An 8,552-nucleotide genomic window follows, 5' to 3' on the forward strand; every position below is an offset into this window, starting at 1 on the left:
AGAAAAAGGGGGGGTGTACCTGCAAGGTACTCCAATGCCAAAGTAAGTTGACGAGCAAAGGAGCGCAAGTACTAGCTAAGAGTGAGTAAGAATTGAATACCTGACCCTCTAGTTAAAGAGGGTATATATAGCCCCCAGCGCTGGGCCATGATCTCGCTATTGGGTTGGATTCCCAAGCCCAACTAGGAGACTGCCAGGTTTCCTGAGCGGAAATATCGGAGGTGCGTGTATGCCCTCTGTCCTGGTTAACCGCTCCGAAGTTCTAGGGAGACGCGGTCTTTCAGGAGCCACGTGGAATCCGAGTTGTTCGGAGGGTTGAATATGAAGGAACCCTGCGCGGAGCAGAGTCCTCGGCAACGAAGGTGTTCGCGGGCTCGTCAGTGCCGAGCATGTTGGTGTCACATGCTCGGGGATATAGGGCAGCCGAGCATGTCTAAGGTGGGCATCCTATCTGCGTAGGAGGGCCGCAGAGGGACGTGGGCCTCTGAGGTTTATTGGGCCGAAAATCATAGTGGGCCTAACCTTGGCCCAGTCCAGAACAGGAGCCCCCCAAGTCGGAGTCTTCTGGTCAAGAAGCTGTGACTTTACCTGATGCTCGGGGCGGGGAGATGCTCGATGAGATGGCTCCTCGTCGGCCAGATGTGCTCGGAGGAACAGCCTGTGGAGGGACGAAACGTCGCGCGTGGGTGACACGCGCTGACGTGGCACAAGTAATAATGGCCTAGGGTCTAGGAGACGGCGCTTGTCAGGAGAAGCGACGCTTCGCCTTCCGAGCCCTTTTCCTATAAAAGGGGGCGAATCCTCTCATTTGGAAGTTTCACTCTCTCTGTTTTCTTGCTCGGCATCAGACAGGCGTTCCTCGGAAGATACTCTTCCAGATTGTTCACCGTACCGTTCGTCTACCGAGAAGCTCATCCGGTTATCATCATCATGTCTTCACGTAAGTCCGCTTCCCTCTTCGTTGCTTTATTTTCCTTAGGGTTTGTGCGCTTTAAACGTAGGCCGGGTCCGACGAGAGGTCGTTGCTTCCTCCCTGGGTTATCCAGGCGATGCCCGGGGGTTAGCGTGGGTCGGTGGACCAGATGACGTAGGCGTTGGACCGTTGTGCCTGTTCGGATACGATTTTTCGTTGTCGTGTCACGTCATTTGCGAGTCCTCGGCTGACGGGCGTCTTTCCTCGATGGGGGTTTAGCTGGGGGCTCCGCCGCTCCTGCTCTACCCTTTCGCTTGCATTGCGGTGGAAGGGTGGATTTGATGAACTGTCGAATTCACTTTCTCCCTTCTGCGTGCAGGTGAATCTGATTCGAGCGCTAGCTCGTAGTCCAGCTCGGGATCTGATTCGTCGTGGAGTAGCGAGTCGGACGCCTCAACGGCCACAAGTTCAGACGTCGAGATCATCGAGGATCAAAATGCGCCCTCTCTGGCCGACGACGACCATGTTGATTCTCCCGGCCCGGACGCCGAGGGAGGGGTCTCCCCAATGCCCTTGTTTAGTTACGACTGCACGGTTGCTGCAGACTGGATAGCCGAGGAAGCCTTAACAGTCACTTCCCGATACACTGAGTCTCTAGACGGGGCCTTTATAAAAATCGAGGTTTTGAGAGAGGGCGAAGCGCCGAATTACCAAGTGACGTGCCCGTCTCAGGACGAGCGCATATGCTCTCGGTTCAACGGGGATGGCTTCGCGATGTACGAGTATGTGTTCAAGGAGCTCGGCTTCCGACTGCCCTTCTCCGACTTTCAAAAATCGATGATGGCGTTTCTAAATTTGGCGCCGTCCCAATTGCATCCCAATGCTTTTGCTTTTATGCGAGCATTCGAGATTGTCTGTGATTATTTGGGTATTGGTGCCACGACCGCATTGTTCGGCCGGTGTTTTCGTGTTCAAAGGCAGGCGGCAGACGGGCGATATGGTTGGGTCTCGTTCAAAAATGCCGAGCGGAAGCTCTTCGGGATGTACACTGACTCTGTGAAAGGTTTCAAGGACCGATACTTTGTCGTTCGTCCGCTCAGCCCGACGACTTACTACGATGTGTCGGATTCCGTGGTCCTTCGTGATGCCGACGGGGAGTTAGTGAGGGGTGAGGACGGGCAGGTAGCAAGGGAATTCTGTACGAGGTTCCCGTTTTTCTGGTGGAAAGGTCACTTCTCGTCTCCCCCTAAACATTACGTTTGGGAAGATGGGGACCTGGACGAGCAAGACGCAGAGTCCTACTCGGTCCTATGCAAATACGTAGACAACTTTACCATGTCCCGGTGGGTGACGAGGAATGGGAGTCCCGTATTGGACGAGAATGGTGTGCCGGTCGTGGAGCAGCGGCCTATTAATACCAAGGCTTTGCTATCTTGTCAGACTCCCGAGGAGACTCGGGCGTTGTTAGGTCGTGCCTATGCACCCTGCTTTCCCTTTTCTGTCTTGTGTTTTCGCTAACTCCTTTTATTTTTTCTTTGCAGATGCCATGCCGGAGAAGGAGGACCCAGTCCTGAAGATGGCCCTGGATGCAAAGAGGAATCAGAAGAAGAAGAATCGGGGGACTGGTGCTGCAGAGAACTCGGCCTCTGCAGGTTCTCCTCGGATGAAGGAGGACGAGAGGGGTCCCAAGAGACCTCGTGTTACCGAGGGGGGACGTCATGAGCCGTCGAGCTTAGGTCCCGAGCGTGGTTTTGCATTGCCTCCTTGCTACAAGGATGGAAGTTATTTTGAGAAGTTTCCCCTGGTTACTTCCCCTGATGAAGCTCGTCGGATCTGTGAGATGGGCCCTCCGTCCCTTCAGAAACAGCTGGCGCGTGACGGTGCCGCCGTGATGAGGGTTTTGGGGATGGCCCAAGTGTTAGCCAATGGTGGCTCGGGCTCGTCCGAGGCCCTGAAGGAGGCGGAGGCGGCAAAGAAGACTGCCGAGGATAGGGTGAAGACCCTGGAGACTGATCGCAAGGAGTTGAAGAGAAAGATAGACGCGGTTCTCAAGCAGAAGGACGGGGAGATTGCGGCGGAAAAGAAAAAGCTCGCCGACCTTCAGCTTGAGTGGGCTCCCTCGGCTGACGAGTCGTCGGATGTGGCCGCTCTGCAGACTAGGGCTGAATTTGTGGATAAGATAGATAGCCTGAAGATAAGCTTGGCTGACATGGCTGAAGTCGGTTTCGAGCGTGATGTCCGTCAACTGAGGCTTCTAAACCCTGGTTTGAAGGAGGATAATATCGGGCTTTCTTCGAAGATTGTGGACGGTGCGTTGGTGCCCGAGTCTCCAGAGAGTGAAGAGTAGATAGTGGTCCCGGGCCTGCGTGCCCTTTTTCTTCGGCCTGCGTGCCACTTTATCTTTTGTTGGGCAATGCCCGGAGTGCTTTGGGGGCCTGCGTGCCCGGCCTTTTGATTGTAACTTTTGGATATCGTCGACCACGTTGGTCGGCAATTTTAATGTTTTATAATTTTGCTTGCTTATATTTGTTTATCTGCACTTTCGGCGTTATCGTTGTATGCTCGTGTTTTGATAACTTTCCTGTTGTGCTCGTATGACGGGGTATCTCTTCCATACTTAGAATATTTTTCGATTGCTTTAGGTAACTGATGACTTTTGCTCGGATACGCCGGAGAGTTACCTATATATTTGTGATATTATCGGTTTTGTGGACTATGCTCGGCCTAGATTGATTGCCCGGGCGTGTTGAGTACGGCCCGGGTGCGCAGAGCAGGTGTGCGCTTTTAGCGAGCGCGAGACCGCGGTTGTGGCCAAGCGTTCGCGGCGTGAACGATCCCATCGCGAGCTGGGGTTCTGCCATGCAGGTACTTCCACGGAGGGTCTAGGTGTAGAATCCGCCGAGGGGTCGGTCCGCCTATCTGACGAGGGGAATCGACAGTTGCTGTCGTGGAATACTCACGCCCGTACCGACGACGTGGATCCATGCCCGTCCGTTGCCTGAGTTTGGGCCAGGGGCCGGGCGTTTTAGTTTATGTTTAACTGTAATAACGTCTGAGTTTTTCAGCGTTCCAGGGTCGAGCAAGTTTTTCGCCGAGAAGATTCTCTAGGTAGTAGGCGCCGTTCTCGGTTTTGTCATAAACTCGGTATGGGCCTTCCCAGTTTGGGGCTAGTTTGCCCTCGCGCGAGTCTTTCATGTTTCTGCGGAGCACTAGGGCGCCGATTTCAAATTCGCGCTTTATAACTTTGGCGTTATGGCGAAGAGCTATTTGCTGTTTTAGTTTAGCTTCTCGGAGGGAAGATCCTGCTCGGATTTCCTCTACCATGTCGAGCTCTTCCCTCATGGCCTCGTCGTTAAGTTCTTCCTCGAGGGGAGATTCGGTGCGCCGAGAAGGTTCTAGGATTTCCACGGGGATTACGGCTTCGGTGCCGTAGGTTAATCTGAAAGGAGTCTCGCCTGTGCTCGAATGGGGCGTCGTTCTATACGCCCAAAGCACACTATGTAGTTCTTCGACCCAGGCTTTTTTAGCCTCGCCGAGCCTCCTTTTCAGGCCTCGGAGGATGACTCGGTTGGCCGCCTCCGCCTGCCCGTTCGTTTGAGGGTGTTCGACCGAGGTGAAGTGCTGTTTTGTGCCGAGCTTGGCCACGAATTCTTGGAACTTCCTGTCAGTAAATTGGGTGCCGTTGTCGGTGATTATAGCCTGTGGTACCCCGAACCGAGCGAGTATGTTCCGTTTGTAGAAGCGTAGCACGTTTTGAGACGTGATCTTGGCGAGAGGTTCGGCCTCTATCCATTTCGTGAAGTAATCCACGGTGACCACCAGGTATTTATTTTGGTACGATCCGACCGGGAAAGGGCCGAGGAGGTCCATTCCCCAGGTGGAGAAAGGCCAAGGAGAGGAGAGGGATTTAAGCTCGTTGGGGGGAGCTAGGTGCATGTCGGCATGCCGCTGACATCTGTCGCATTTCTGAACATGCTCTTTGGCGTCCTGCTGCATAGTCGGCCAGTAATAGCCGGCTCTGAGGGCTTTCCTCGCCAGCGAGCGGCCGCCGAGATGCTGACCGTTGATCCCTTCGTGAAGCTCTTGCAGTACTTCCAGTGCTTGCGAGCTGTCGATGCATTTAAGGAGGGGAACGGAGAAGCCCCGTCGATAGAGTTTATTTTCGATGACCGTGTACGAGCAGGCTCTCCTCTTAATGGTTGAGGCTTCCTTCGGGTCGTCGGGAAGCTCGCCGTTTGTGAGGTATTTGTACACCGGGGTCATCCAGCATTGGTCGTCTCCGATGGCAAACACTTGTATGGCTTGTGTGTTTTTGCCTATGCTTGGATCGGATAAGATTTCTTGTATCACCGACTTATTCCCTCCCTTCTTTCGCGTGCTCGCAAGCTTGGATAAGAGGTCGGCCCGTGAGTTGTGCTCCCGAGGGATGTGTGCGACGTCTGCCTTTGTGAATCCTTTCATTTTTTCTTTGACGAGTGATAGATACTCGGCTAGTGTGTCGTTTTTGGCCTGGTAATCGCCGCTAACTTGGGACGCGACCAGTTGTGAGTCGGTATAAATCATGACTTCCCGAGCGCCCACGTCTTCGGCAAGGCGTAGGCCCGCTAGGAGGGCTTCGTACTCGGCCTGGTTGTTCGATGTGGTGAAGGAGAGGACTAAGGATACTTCGATGACGAGCCCCTCGTCGTTCTCCAAGATGATACCGGCTCCACTGCCCGCGTGGCTTGAGGCGCCATCAACATAGATGGTCCACTTATTCTCGGTGGGTGTTGGGGAGTTGGAGATCGTCGTCATCTCGGCCACGAAGTCGGCGAGTGCTTGGGCTTTTAGCGCTTTCCTTCCCTCGTATTGTATGTCGAACTCGGACAGTTCGAGGGACCATCTCAGCATTCTCCCGGCCATGTCTGGTCGGCTGAGAAGCTGTTTGATCGGTTGGTCTGTCCGGACGATAATAGTGTGGGCGAGGAAGTAGTACCTCAGTCTTCTGGCGGCGGTTACTAGGGCCAGCGCGATTTTTTCTATCTGTTGATAGCGGACCTCGGGCCCTTGTAGGGCTTTGCTAGTGAAGTACACTGGCTTCTGCCCGTCTTCCGTTTCTCGGATCAGGGCCGCGCTGGCCGCCTCGCCAGAAACGGCCAAGTAGAGATAGAGAACCTCGTTGCTGTCTGGTCGGGATAGCACCGGGGGTTTGGAGAGCACTTGTTTGAGGTGGGATAATGCTTGTTCGCATTCCTCGGACCACTCGAAAGCTGCTTCCTTCCGAAGAAGCTTAAAGAATGGAAGTGCATGCTGGACGGATTTCGCGACGAAGCGGGATAATGCCGTGAGCATTCCGTTTAGTACCTGGATGGATTTTTTGTTGGTGGGGGTAGGGAGGTCTGAGAATGCTCGGCATTTATCAGGGTTGGCTTCTATTCCTCGTTCTGTTAAGTAGAAGCCGAGGAATTTGCCCGCCCGTACTCCGAAGGTGCACTTCTCTGGATTGAAGCGCATCCTGCAGGACCTGGCCTGCTCGAAGACCCGCTTGAGATGTAGCGTGTGGTCGGAGTCTTCTCGAGATTTGACGATCATGTCGTCCATATACACCTCGAGCGTGTCGCCGATTTCTCCTCGGAAGACCTTGTTCATCATCCGCTGGTAAGTTGCCCCGGCATTTTTGAGTCCGAAGGGCATTACGTTGTAGTAATAATTGCCCGATTCGGTCATGAAAGCCGTGCATTGCTTGTCGCATTTCGCCATGGGAATCTGGTTGTAACCAGAATAAGCGTCCATGAAGGACAACAGTTTATAGCCGGCCGAGTTGTCGACCAGTCTATCAATATTAGGTAAAGGGTAGGCGTCTTTTGGACATGCCCGGTTAACATCAGTATAATCAACACACATTCTCCATTTTCCATTAGATTTTTTAACAAGTACAACGTTTGAGAGCCAAGTTGAATACTTGGCCTCGGAAATAAAATTTGCCTCTAGGAGGTCTTTTACAGCTTTCTCGGCAGCCTCCGCTTTCTCGGGAGACTGGCGACGCCTACGTTGTACTACGGCCTTGGCGGTTGGATTGATGGAGAGGTGGTGGCAGGCGACCTCAGGGTCGAGTCCGGGCATCTCTGCGGCGCTCCAAGCGAACAGGTCGGCATTGGCTCGAAGGCAGGCTACAAGTTGTTTCCTCGGTAGGTCAGGGATGCCTTTGCCGATCTTCACTGCTCTGTCGGGGTTGTCTCCCAGGGGGATCAGCTCGAAATCTCCGTCGGGGACAGGCCGGACGGGATGAGGGGCTTTTGATTGTGTTTCTTCCCCGGTCTTCAGTTCTTCTTGTGTGAACCTTGCATCGAGGTCGACTGAGCTGACGTTGGCCGTTGGAACCTGATCTTCCCGAGGATGCTTGTCTTCGGCTCTTGGTTTTTTGTTGGAGCTGGTCGGAGGGGCGATCAGCTCTAGTCCTTTGACGGATGCATCGAAGATCCTCCTCGCAGCTTCAATGTCGGCGTTGATGGTGGCCACTTTCCCTGTCCTCGTGTAGAACTTCATCTTCAGATGGACCGTGGAGGGCACGGCGGTTAGCTCGGCCAGTGTTGGGCGTCCGATGATGCAGTTGTACAATGTTTTGCAGTCGATTACCAAAAACCTGGTTTTGACTTGCCTGGACGCTTCCCCTTCCCCGAAGGTGACAATCAGCTCGACGTAGCCCCATGGTTTGGTGGTGGCTCCATTAAAACCTTGGAGGTCGGAACCCACATAGGGAGTGAGGTGCGAGTCATCCAGCTGAAGTGTTTGGAAGAGGTGGGAGTACATGATGTCGACCGAACTACCTTCATCTACCAGGACCCGTCGAACATCGAAGTTTGCCATTCTGGCTCGGACGAGGAGGGGAATGGTGGCGTTTGGAGCTCCGCCGGGCAGTTCTTCGAGGTAGAAAGTGATTGGCTCTGACTTTTCTCGGAATTTCTGCAGAGTAGGGCCGAGATCGGCATTGGCGCTGAGCAGCTCGTCGAACTTTCTCTTGACTGAACTGACGGTGAGAGAGCCGGGGTCCCCGCCGTTGGAGATGACCATTGCGGTGGGGAAATGTTCCCAGGTGCTGAGGGCGGTCGTCACGCCGACTGAAGGGATGAAGTCTTCCGGTCGGGTTACGGACAGTACGACTTGAAGCGGTCTGCTGTCTGGTGAGTTCCCCTCGTCAGAGTTTCGAGGGATGTCTCTTCTGGGGGGTTCTCCCTTCTTGGTGTATCTTGCCAGGTGGCCCTCTTTGATCAGGGTCTCTATGGCATCTTTGAGATTTATGCATTCGTCGGTCATATGCCCGTGACTCTTGTGGTACTTGCAGTACTTGGACTTGTCCGTCCCCGGTCTTGTAGGATTTGACTTCGGGGGCCTGATGTTGGATTTCTTGAACTCGGCGTTCTGGCAGTCGGCCAGGATTTTCTCCCGGGAGGTGTTCAAAGGAGTGTAGTCGTTGAAACGCCCTGCTGGTCCTCGTCGTTCTTTGACATCTCGGGACCTGTCGTCCCTTCTTTTGTCTTGTCCTCGGCGTGACCCCGGATCTTCGAGGTTTGAGCTGCGAGCGGCATCACTGCCCCTCGAGGCTTTGATTGCGGCTGCCTCGCCTTCCTCAAAATCGATGAATGCCTTTGCTTTGCGGAGG

The sequence above is a fragment of the Vicia villosa genome, linkage group LG3 (assembly GCF_029867415.1).
Source record: "Vicia villosa cultivar HV-30 ecotype Madison, WI linkage group LG3, Vvil1.0, whole genome shotgun sequence".
Taxonomy (NCBI): Eukaryota; Viridiplantae; Streptophyta; class Magnoliopsida; order Fabales; family Fabaceae; genus Vicia; species Vicia villosa.